Below are 12,219 nucleotides of genomic sequence, written 5' to 3'. Positions count from 1 at the left end.
CCTATAGGCAGCACTCACACCCAGGGCATCCAGGAAACAAATAAACAACAACAAAAAACCAAATAAGAAAGGAGTGGCAGCATCTGGAAACATTTTCACCTAAACTCCAGTTTCACTTCTGTAAGACTCTGGACAAGTGGATCTCTGTCAATCAAAGCAGCTGTGCTTGTAAGTAAACATTTGATGTGCAGTATACACGTGTGATTATACCCCCTCCTTATCTGGAACAGAGCCAAAATGCCAGGCACTGTTCTGAATGCTTCATCTATATTTATGCACTTCATCCTCACCAGGTGAGGGACATGAGACCTGGAATGGTTAAATAACTTGCCCAAGGTAGTAGACGAGTGCCAGGTGAGAGGAGGCTTCCTGACAACATTTCTTTTAATTGTCCTTGAACGGATGATTCTACACAACATAAGCCTCGTCATATTCTGGGTTTTATGTGCAGCTCAGAGGCCTCTGGGAAATAACTATTGGGGTTTACACTTAGAGTTAAAATATATTCATTCCTACCTGATGGTGAGAGTAGCCAAGCTAGAGGGAGGGAAAGCAGGTCTCCATAAGCAATGAAGGAACTAGACATCCTGTGTTGGAGTTAACCATGATGCCTGAGTGGCAATGGCAGTGTGCCCAATGCCATGTGAGTCTGTCCTTGCGCGTGCCTTCACTCAGCCTCCCCATCCCTTTAAGGAAGCATCTGTGCACCCAGGAAGAGCAGAAGGTGGGAAACATGAAACACTAAAGTGCTGTACTGCCAGAGCCTGAGCAGCTCCCCTTCCAAAAGGGCTAAAGAGTGCTTCCTTACAAACAGAGCTAATTCAGAAGTGAGAATCTCTGGGTGGGAGCAACAAGGAGGGCAGGTGCCTGAACTCTAAATAGCTTTGGAGGCAGAGAGCGAGCCAGCACCAACATGAAGGAATGTCAGGAGAGTTGGTAGGCTGAGGACCAGAGATGTGTAGAGGAGAATGTGAAAGCTGACGAATTCAAGATGACCATAGAGTAGAACTGCAGAGCAAAGGCCCAAGAGCCCAGCAGTTTAAGCTGACATTCACCAGAGCAAAGGGCAACTTTTGATTATGTGTACAGTGGTCCTGCCCTTTGGGGTCTCTGTAAAGAGACACAAATGGGAAAATCCTTAAGTCCTGCCCTTTGCAATGAGAGCTGTTGAAGACCAAGAAGCAAAGTGTTCAGATGATCTTATCCAGGACCCCTAACAGGGATGTTCTCAGCTTCTCAGCAATAAGTGTGCTCTAAACACACATACACACACACACACACACACACACACACACGTAAATTTACGTGTATACTTTCATTAACTCTTTTGAGACAGAATCTTCCTGTGTTGCCCAGGCTGGAGTGCAGTGGTGTGATCATAGCTCACTGCAGCCTCAACTTCCCCAGGCTCTAGCAATCCTTCCACTTCAGCCTCCCAAGTAGCGCACCACCATGCCTGGCTAACTGTATTTTTTGTAGAGATGAGGTTTCATTATATCGCCCAGGCTTGTCACAAACCCCTAGGCTCAAGTGATCTGTCCACCTTAGCCCTGTGCTGGGATTACAGGTGTGAGCCACTGTGTCTGGCTACATGTATGTGTACACTTAATTTCTTTTTATTTAAAGTATATGCTTTAACCTCTTCCTTTTTCCCTTTCAGCCTGACCTTTTCATCTCTGAGCAAGTGATTAGAGCACACTGCTCAAAGTCTTTCAGCAAGTATCACCGTTTTCTATAATGGCCCTTATTTCTGTTTGTTAATTTCCATCCTGGTGGTTGCCACCCAGGCTCATATTCTTATCCCTATATTCCTGGACTACTGCTGCATCTATTCCACTAGTCTCTCAACATCACCCTTTCCTTCAAGTTATTCCTGCCACATTCCCACTTCCAAGCCTACTCCTCCTATTTAAAATTTTTTTTATAAATAGAGATGGGGGTCTCACCACATTGCCCAGGCTGGCCTCAAACTCCTGAGCTCAAGCAATCCCCCTGCCTTGGCCTCCCAAAGTGCTGGGGTTACAGACGTGGGCCATGCTGCCAGCCCAAACCTACACCTATAACAATTTTTCTGATTCTGAAATCTTCAGGGTTACCCTTTGCCAATGTAAAAAAAGTTCTCCATAATATGACTGTATTCGCCCATTCTCACATTGCGATAAAGAAATACCTGAGACTGGGTAATTTACAAACAAAAGACGTTTAATTGGCTTACAGTTCTGCAGGCTGCACAGAAGTGTAGCGGCTTCTGCTTCTGGGGAGGCCTCAGGGAACTTCCAATCATGGCAGAAGGCAAAGGGTGACCAGATGTCTCACCTGGCAGGAGCAAAAGCAAGAGAGTAAAGTGGGAGTGCTACACACTTTTAAATAATCAGATCTCATGAGAACTCACTCACTATCTCTGTTTGGACGAACGGAGGCAAGATGGCGCACTTCCGGGTTCTTCTTCACCACCAGCTCTTCCCGCGCGCGCGAAAACGCAGCCGGCGCCCAGGAAGGTGCAGATCAACTGGGCATGCGCCAGGTGACGTCAATCCAAAGAGACCAAGATTTACCTGGTCGCACCTGCGGAACGCCCCCGACACGCCCATGCCCCGCCTATTGCCCTCCCACTCCTAGAAAAGCCGCTCTCCCCCAGTGAGCCACGCCGCCTTCCTCCAGCCCCACTGATGTCGGGATGCAGGAGCTCCGTACAGAGCCCCACTGGGGGACTCTGCCGGCCTCCTTTGCCAGAGGCTGACAGACTTCTCCCTAGCCACCTTCTTTCCCTGAAGCTAGGTGACCAAAATAAACTTGCAGGTTTTGCTCCTACACTTGCCTACCTGCTGGCTCTTTTATGCCCGCTTGGCTGGTCTTAGAAAAACAAATCAATCTCGAGGACAGTACCAAGGCGGATGGTGCTAAACTATACATGAGAAATCCACTCCCATGATCCAGTCACCTCCCACTGGGCCCCACATCCAATATTATAATTAATGTTGGGGATTAACTGTTGAACATAAGATTTGGGTAGGGACACAAATCCAAACCATATCAATGACCCTAACCAACTTAGTCTTCTCTCTCTGGATACCACTCTACTTCTCTGTCCCCCTTAACTGCAAAATATTTTTCAGAAGTTTCCCACATCCACTGTTTTAACTTCCTTACTTTCCATTCTTTCTTCAATCCACTCCAACGAGGCTTCATGCCTATTCTTCCTCAGTAAAGGTTCCTGATGACCTCCATGTTGCTAAACTCAATGATCGGTTCTGTATCCTATTCTCACGTAACGTCTCAGAAGCATTTGACACAGGTGGACACACTCTCCTTGACTCCCAGAGTCATTCCAGAGTGAATTGTTGCAGTTTCAAAAACTAATTAGATGATACAAGCAAGCAAAATGATCCAGGAAGACAGAGAGTCCACTGAGACCTCCTTTCCTTGCCCTGGCATGCCCTGCTAAAAAGGATCATGATGGATTCCTCATATCTTTCTTTTCCAAAATCCTTATGTTCCTTCTCTGTCATCCTCTGAGCTATTGAAATTCCACTGCTTTTCAAAGGATTTGCTCAGCAACTGCTATGGGAGCCAAGTGTCCTACCAACCTCTTTAAATGCTTTCCAGGCAGAACTAGAGATGTGTTAATTAAAATGATGGCTATATTTCTCACTCACTTGCACGGATACAGTTTTATAACAAGAATGTTTCTTTAGAAGCCTGGGCTTCCCAGGGACGACCTCTGGTTTTCTGCCATCCTACGATGCATATCCCACAAGTGCATCCACACCAAAACTAAGAAGTAAATGTGTAGAGGTCTGGGATGATTTGAATTTGCCATTTATCCCTAAGGATTTTTTTTGTTTGGAAAAGACTCTTTGCTGTTTACCAAAATGTCTTCATGTAACAAGAATTGAGATAAATATCCATTATTCAAAAGCTAGGTGATAACTTCATCTCAGTTCTTAATAAAGTTTTATGAAGTCCCTAGTTAGTCTGTCATCTTCTTTCCATCTTTCAGAGTCTTCCTATATTTGTTTGTTAATTCCAGGGTTTTTTAGTTGTAAAGAGGGATACCAGGGACAAATGGGGATACTCCACCTGGGACAAAACTAGAAGTCCTCTACCCATACATTTTTAAAGGGATAGGTATTATTTTAACATATACATAGATCATAATTTATATATACCTCTATATACATATATCAGAGATATATATGTGCCAGGCATATATAGTATATATAAATATGATATATCTATATATTCATATATAGAGAGATACTATCTCTTTTTTCTTTTCTTCAAAATTACAAACAATCTTGTAAAGAACATCTCAATATTTACTTTGCAGAGGTGGAAATGTTAGGCCAAAAAGGATAGCAATTTTAAATTTTTGGTACACTTTTCAAATTTACATCTAATTAATTAATAACAAGAGTGAATGTGCATATTTCTACACATTTTCATTAATCATGTGTAAATGTTTAACATGTGTAAACATTGCCAAATGTTTTCATCTTTACACATGTCAAAATCATGTGTACACATTGTGAAATGTTTTCATCTTTGCCTATCTGATAGGTAGAGAATTCTACTTAAGGTCTCATTGGTTCATAGTTGATATGGTTTAGCTATGTCCACATTTAAATCTAAGCTTGGATTGTATCTTCCAGAATTCCCATGAGCTGTGGGAGGGACCCAGGGGGAGGTAATTGAATCATGGGGTCCAGTCTTTCCCATGCTATCTTCATGATAGTAAGTAAGTCTCACGAGATCTGATGGGTTTATCAGGGGTTTGCACTTTTGCTTCCTCCTCATTTTCTCTTGCTGCTGCCATGAAAGAAGTGTCTTTCACCTCTCACCATGATTCTGAGGCCTCCCCAGTCATGTGGAACTGTAAGTCCAATTGAATCTCTTTTTGTTCCCAGTTTCAGGTATGTCTTCATCAGCAGCATGAAAACAGACTAATACAGTAGTGCTTCGGATATTATGAAGGTTGAAAAAAACCTAAGGGTTAAGTGGTAACTTGTAGATGGCTTTATAATTGCTATTCAAGTATTTTAGATACATACATATATACACACATATATCTCAACACACTAAAATAATAAAATCTTCATATAATAAGATTATTATCTTATTATATAAGATATATATAATAATAAATCTTCTTGTTGTAGGCAGATGTCTACCTTATAATCCCTGGACACTAAATATGTTATTTTACATGGCAGGAAGGGATTAAGGTTGAGGATGGAATTAAGGTTGCTGATGGCTGACTTTAAGATAGGAAGATTATCCTGGATTATCCTGGGGGTCCCAGTGTAATCATAAGGGTCCTTAAAGGTGAAAAATGGAGGCAGAAGTGGAGGTCAGACTGATGTGATGTGAGATAGATTCAATTTGCCATTGCTGCCCTTGAAGATAGAAGAGAAATGCAAACAAGGAATGAGGGCAGCCTCCAGAAGCTGGAAATGGCAAAGAAATAAATTTTCTCTTTGATTCTCCAGGAAGGGTTGCAGCCCTGCCAACACCTTCATTTTGGCCCAGTGACACCTGTGTCAGATGTCTGATTTCAGGAATTGTAAAATAATACATTTGTGTTGTTTTAGCCACTAAGTTTGTGAGAGCTTGTTAACACAATATAAATCTAATACAGATAGTAGGGTGGTACACAGATATTGCAAGAAATAGAAAGGGGGGGCATAAAATTTGGGAAGCACTGTGGGCTGAGAAGATACTGAGGTACATATGCGTGTCTAGGGGTGTAACTGTCCATGGAAAGTAGGATTAGCTTGGAGGTGGACAGAGTTAGCAATTTCACTTTTCTGCTGAAACTTTCTCTTAACCTAACTACATTATAGCAAACCAAAGCTAACTTGAATATGAGGCACCTTCTCTTGCTGGCCGTAAGGCCCACATTAGGAGACTACCATAGCAATATCAAAATCCTTGTTACATTCAACATTGCACCTGCCCATCAATATAATTTCAAGCAATGTTTATCCAATGATGAAAAGCAACATGCGCATGGTGGAAAATTTCCTAGTTGGAATTCAGAAAACAGGGCATGTTAAAAAGGACTGGCAACCTGCTAATGGACTCCAAGGAAATCCCAGTAAATTGAGATTACATGTATCACCCAAATTATAAAGAAAGAAGGCACCCTGTTCTTCATCTTTTACTTAATGATTGAGGGAAGCCAGATCGCTTTCCTCTCTACACAGGTTCACTTAGTAGGTTAAAGACATGAGCCTAGCTGCTCATCCAAGTATTTAAAGTGGCAAATGGGCCAAGCATGGTGGCTCACGCCTGTAATCCCAGCACTTTGGGAAGCCAAAGCAGGGGGTCCACTTGAGGTTAGGAGTTTGAGATCAGCCTGGCCAATATGATGAAACCCCATCTCCACTAAAAATACAAAAAATAGACAGGTATGGTGGCACACGTCTGTCGTTCCCACTACTTAGGAGGCTGAGGCATGAGAATTGCTTGCGCCTGGGAGGCAGAGGTTGCAGTGAGCTGAGATCACACCACTGCACTCCAGCCTGGACGACAGAGTGAGACTCCATTTCAAAAAAACAAATAAATAAAATGGCAATTTGCCCACAAAGTGGTTACTTCATGTTTTTGTGTATAGTAGCTATGTGGGCTACCACAAAAAATAATGGGGAGAAAAGGAAGTAGCACTGATAAGGGCAAAACTTTGATTCCTACAAAACAGCAGAGATATAAAGTTCAGACTCACTTACTAACATTGTTGTTGTTTAGAAAGAAAAACTATCTGTATGTAAATACACACACATATACACACAAATATATATACATACATGTACATACACGTGTATGTGTGTGTGTATATGGCAGATAGTATTTTTCCAGAGATAGCTTCCATCCTACATTTTTTAATGCTATGTAACCTTGCTATTCTGCCACCAAGAGGTGGAATCTCAATTACCCTACCCTTGAACCTGGGCTTAGCTGGCCTTAGTGGTTGTTTGTAACTACCAGAGTGCAAGAGACATGAACCTGATTACTTCTGAGGCTAGGTAAAAATATAAAATAAAATACAATAAAATTTTTTTTTAAAAAACCTTTCACCTGTTCACGTGGAACTAAGTCTCCAGATTTTACCTCCCAGAGAAGCTCCCTCTGGGAACGCAGCACCGTGCTATGAGAAGGCTAAGCATAATGGTTTTATGTAACACAGTAGTTTTTAAAAAGCAGAATGTGCATAAGGAACATATACTGCAGAACAGTCAGGGTAGACAAAAATGAGAAAGTATTAGATGTGAAAAGTAGTGGATCACTGGTGATAGAGGAATTTGGGGAATAGGTAGGGAAGAAGCTGAAGCAGAAAATTCAATACTTTTTCAAAAGGTTTATTGAGAAGAAAAGGAGATTGTTAGCATATACCTGGTGCTCTATTTTTAAAAAAACTTTTATTTTAGGTTCAGGGGTACATGAGCAGTTTTGTTAAATAGGTAAACTTGTGTCACGGGGGTTTGTTGTGCAGATTGTTTCATCATCCGGGTACTATGCCTAGTACCCTACAGATATTTTTTCTGATCCTCTCCCTCCTTCCACCCTCCACTCTCAGGTAGGCCCCAGTGTCTGTTGTTCCCTTCGTGTTCAGATGTTCTCATCATTTAGCTCCCACTTACAAGGGAGAACAGGTGGTACTGGTTTTCCTGTGTCAGTTTGCTGAGGATAATGGCCTCCACTCCATTTTCCTGCAAAGGACATGATCTCATTCTTTTTTATGGCTACATAGTATTCCATGGTGTATATGTACCACATTTTCTTTATCCAGTCTTCCATTGATGGGCATTTATATCTGGTACTTTAAAGCCTTCTTCAGTATGTTGTTGCACAAAGATTACTAATATTTACTAAAGAAAATAATCCACCTTGAAGATATTATAGTAATTATGGCATTTATGTGATAATATGCTGTTTTTACACAGATTCCTATATGGGAAAAGACCTATTACCTGAGTTCATTCTAGGAAATAGTTTTGTTGGAATAAAGAGCATTGAAGCTAATGTTTTTGGTCTTCCTGGCTCCATTTATGCCAACAAGTTAATTAGCATATTTGGCAGGCTACCAAGATAAGACTCATAACCCTTCCAAAAGTAATACTTAGGTTGTGTGTAAATGAAATGGCCTTGTTAGTACAACTGGACCCAACTCACACTGGAAGGCCTAGCTCCTGTTTCAAAGCTTTATCCAAATGGACAGATTGAGGGTTGCAAAAGCAAACAACTTGCCCATTTGGGGGGGAAAGAAAGCACATAAAAGGAATTGTTTGTATTTCAACTTGGGTCTGACAAATTCCAAGGTTTAATCTTTCCATTGTTATACCTAAGTCAACCTACATTCCCTTTAACAATGAGACAAGGTCCCTTACCTCAGGGCTTTCAGGGTAGAAGGGGACACAATTATACAAGAAACAAAATCTAAGAACATGCCAATAGTAATATACTCAAGGTATGTACAAAAGAGTTGTAGAAACAAATGACAACACAGCTATCACTTTGGGAGCCCCCACCATTTGGCAGACATTTGGCTAAACACTTTATACATCTATACAACGATGTGAAGTACGAATACGCCCATTTCACAGACCAGGAAACTGACCCGTGGAAGATGCCCAAAATGGTACAGTTAAAGAACCACATTTAGTCCCAGTGATCCTGGGAAGCGTCCTACTGTAATAAGAAAAATGCAGGTTTTGTAATCATCAAGACTTAGGTTAAAATCTGACCCGAGGTCAGTTAATTTTGTTGTCTCCTGCCAGTCTCTCACCCTTGACAATAAAAAGAATTGTCTAAAAACTCTCCGTCCATCGACGCAGGGTCCCTGTCCTGGTCTCACTTAGAAGAGATTCCCTGCAATCTCCAGACTGCCCAGCAGGTGGCCCCATCCCTTCCAAATCCCCGCCCCCACACTTTCTCAAGCCTCCTGGCTGCCGCCTCTTCAACTCCACATCATCATGGGCCTCCGTAGCACAGGATCGTGGTCTAGTGCACTGCCTGGGGTGCAAAAGTGATTACATCTCCGGCTGACTGGACACCTGCCAGGCAGACCCAGCGCGGCCTCCGGAATCTCAGCGGCCCAAGCACCTCCCAAGATGAGGACGTCACGGACCCGCCACCTTCCTGGGCCAATGGGTGACCGGTCCTCTCCTGAGGAGTATCTGCCAGGCAAAAGCAATCGATCCACGGTAACATATTGCGGGTCCAGCCGGAAATTGGAACCTCAGCGTTTTCATTCCGGAACGCCCGCGTGTAGTTGAGATTTAGGGACTTGAATCAGGTTCCCTGTCACCATCCAATTGATATGGAAACCGGTCCTTCTTTTCTAACGTCTTCTCAGAACACTCCATGGCACAGAACCACTCGATAAAATCAGCTAAGGAAAAAAGGTACTTTGAAGTTAGTACTCTAGCCTCTATGGCTATTTGTCAGATGGAAAGTTTGGCAAATTAATAAAAGCTGTTTATAAAAATGCAAGGAAAGGTTAGGTTGAACCCTGATCAAAAAACATACTGTCTTGCTATCATTGAACCATTAATGCAAATGCTTACACTAAAGCTGGGCACTGTGGTTCACGCCTGAAGTCCCAGCACTCAGGGAGACCTAGGTGGATGGATTACCTGAGGTCAGGAGTTCGAGACCAGACTGGCCAACATGGCGAAACTCCGTCTCTACTAAAAATACAAAAATTAGCCGGGTGTGGTGGTGCACACCTGTAATCTCAGCACTTTGGGAGGCTGAGGCAGGAGAATCACTCAAACACAGGAGGCGGAAGTTGCAGTGAGTTGAAATCAGGCCACTACAGTCCAGCCTGGGTGACAGGGCAAGACTCCACCTCAAAAAAAAAGAAAAAAAAAAGAAAAAGGAAAGAAAGAGAAAGAACAAAACAAAACAACGACGAATGCTTACACTTAGAGATAGCTTATCATCTTCGTCTAGGAATGCCTATTTTCCACTCATTCAACGAACATACAGCCCACCTTGTGCCCTGTCCTTGGAAGGCTTTAGGAATACCGAGATGAAAAGATATGAGCCCTGCCTTAAAGAATCTAGTAATCTAATGGGCATCCGAATGAACATATGTCTACAGTGTTAGGTTAGGAAACAGCTAGGACACATGCCATTTGCCAGGGGGAGTCAGAGCCTCACCTATGATTTGGGGTGAGAATCATATAGAGTGCAAGTGACATATTTACCACACTGTATCCCTGAAATCTTTTCATCTATCCCAGCTCCTCTATTGCCACTGAAAGATTTCTATTTTAATCCCTTGTCTTTCCACCTATTAGGGTATCCCCCCATTGAATCTCCAGAGGAGAAACTCCTAATCTCTACACCCATGATTTACAGGGTCAAAACAGAGAAAAAAGAAAGAAACTTCATTGTGATTCTCAAGTCTACTTTGACACTGCTGAAAATTACCTAAGAGATATAAATAATTATGGGATTCTTCTGCTTTTGCCTAAAAGTGTTCACTCTGATTTTCTTAGCAAGGAATTTAAGACCCTTTGTTATATGACGTTGATCTGCCTTTCTGCCACTGTTTCCCCATTTACTTCATATTCCATCCTAGAGAAGACAACATTTCCTGAGTATATCATAATTTCCACAACTTCAAAATGCAGCTCTAGTGAAATCCGGTTCATGACGTTTTTCCCCATTCTTCAGACAATGTAAATTACTCTCTCCTCAGAGCCTTTGACTCCTATATCTAGAAAAGCACTTATAGTCTATAAACACTTTTAATGTATAAATTGGTGCTTTGACTAAAGTATAAGCAATATGAAGACAGGAAGGAATCTTCCTCTTTGAATCCCCAGCATCTAGAAAAGTCCCTAGCACATGGCAAGTGTTTGATAAATGTCCTTTGAGTGAATGATGATATAGATTATTTTAATAAAAGTGTTCTGTGCCAGTGCCTTGATCAAGTTGGTGATGTTAATGAGTTTTGAGGTATATTTTGCTTGTTGGAAGGCAGTTTCTTTCCTGTTTAGGAAAAAAAGCAGCTGGAATTAGCCAAAAAAAAGGTGAACTGAGGTGTTAAGGCCTCTGGCTCTGTTGCCCACTAGAGGAGCCTGTACCCTGCTAAGTGGGGCCTGTTTAACATCCTTGGAGTGGCTCTCTTGACGTAGGTACCCTTTCTAGGGTACAAAAATGGACAATCACTGCACAAAAGCTTATTACACGTTGGGAAACATTTCTGGAATTTTTCCATGGGATTGTTCAAAACAAACCTCTCCATAGCTGACTCGCTAGCCGTTTGTTTGTTTGTTTTTAGTGAAAGCAAATTTGTTAGAAAAGTAAAGGAATAAAGAATGGCTACTCCATAGGCAGAGCAGCCCCTAGCTGGTTTTAAACTTTCCTTCTAGGCCGGGCGCGGTGGCTCAAGCCTGTAATCCCAGCACTTTGGGAGGCCGAGACGGGCGGATCACGAGGTCAGGAGATCGAGACCATCCTGGCTAACATGGTGAAACCCCGTCTCTACTAAAAAATACAAAAAACTAGCCGGGCGACGTGGCGGACGCCTGTAGTCCCAGCTACTCGGGAGGCTGAGGCAGGAGAATGGCATAAACCCGGGAGGCGGAGGTTGCAGTGAGCTGAGATCCAGCCACTGCACTCCAGCCTGGGCGGCAGAGCGAGACTCCGTCTCAAAAAAAAAAAAAAAAAAAAAAAAAAAAAACTTTCCTTCTCTTGCTGCTTGTGACACATCTCCATATTTCCTTTGTTCGTTTCCTTATCTAGATGTGAAATGTAAGATCATCTGAAGGGGAGTTTTGGTTCAAGTCAAATGCATGCCTCAACTTGACAGAGCCAAAGAGATACTTGTATGATGTTAAGTCAGATTATATCATTCTTCTGCTCAAAACTCTCCAATAAATAGCTCACCGTCCTTCAGAGAAAAGTCAAAGGACTTAAAATGGCCAACAAAACCTATCATCTGTGCCCCCCTCCTCCCTCTACCTCACTTCATCTCTCTCCCTGACTCATTTGCTTTCAGTCCTACTTGCCTGGTATGTTCCTTCAGTTACACTCCCATTTCAGGTCCTTTGCACTGATTGTTTTGTCTGCCTGGAGCCCACTTGCCCCAGCTTTGTACATGGCTACCTCCCTTACTTTCTTCAGGTGCTTGTTAAAATACCACCCTCTCAATGAGGCCTACCCTGAGCACCCTATTTAAAATTGTAACCTGCTGTTCCCTCCCCC

The sequence above is a fragment of the Colobus angolensis genome, unplaced genomic scaffold (assembly GCF_000951035.1).
Source record: "Colobus angolensis palliatus isolate OR3802 unplaced genomic scaffold, Cang.pa_1.0 Scaffold3, whole genome shotgun sequence".
NCBI classification, from domain to species: Eukaryota; Metazoa; Chordata; class Mammalia; order Primates; family Cercopithecidae; genus Colobus; species Colobus angolensis.
Note: the sequence above shows the minus strand (reverse complement) of the source record.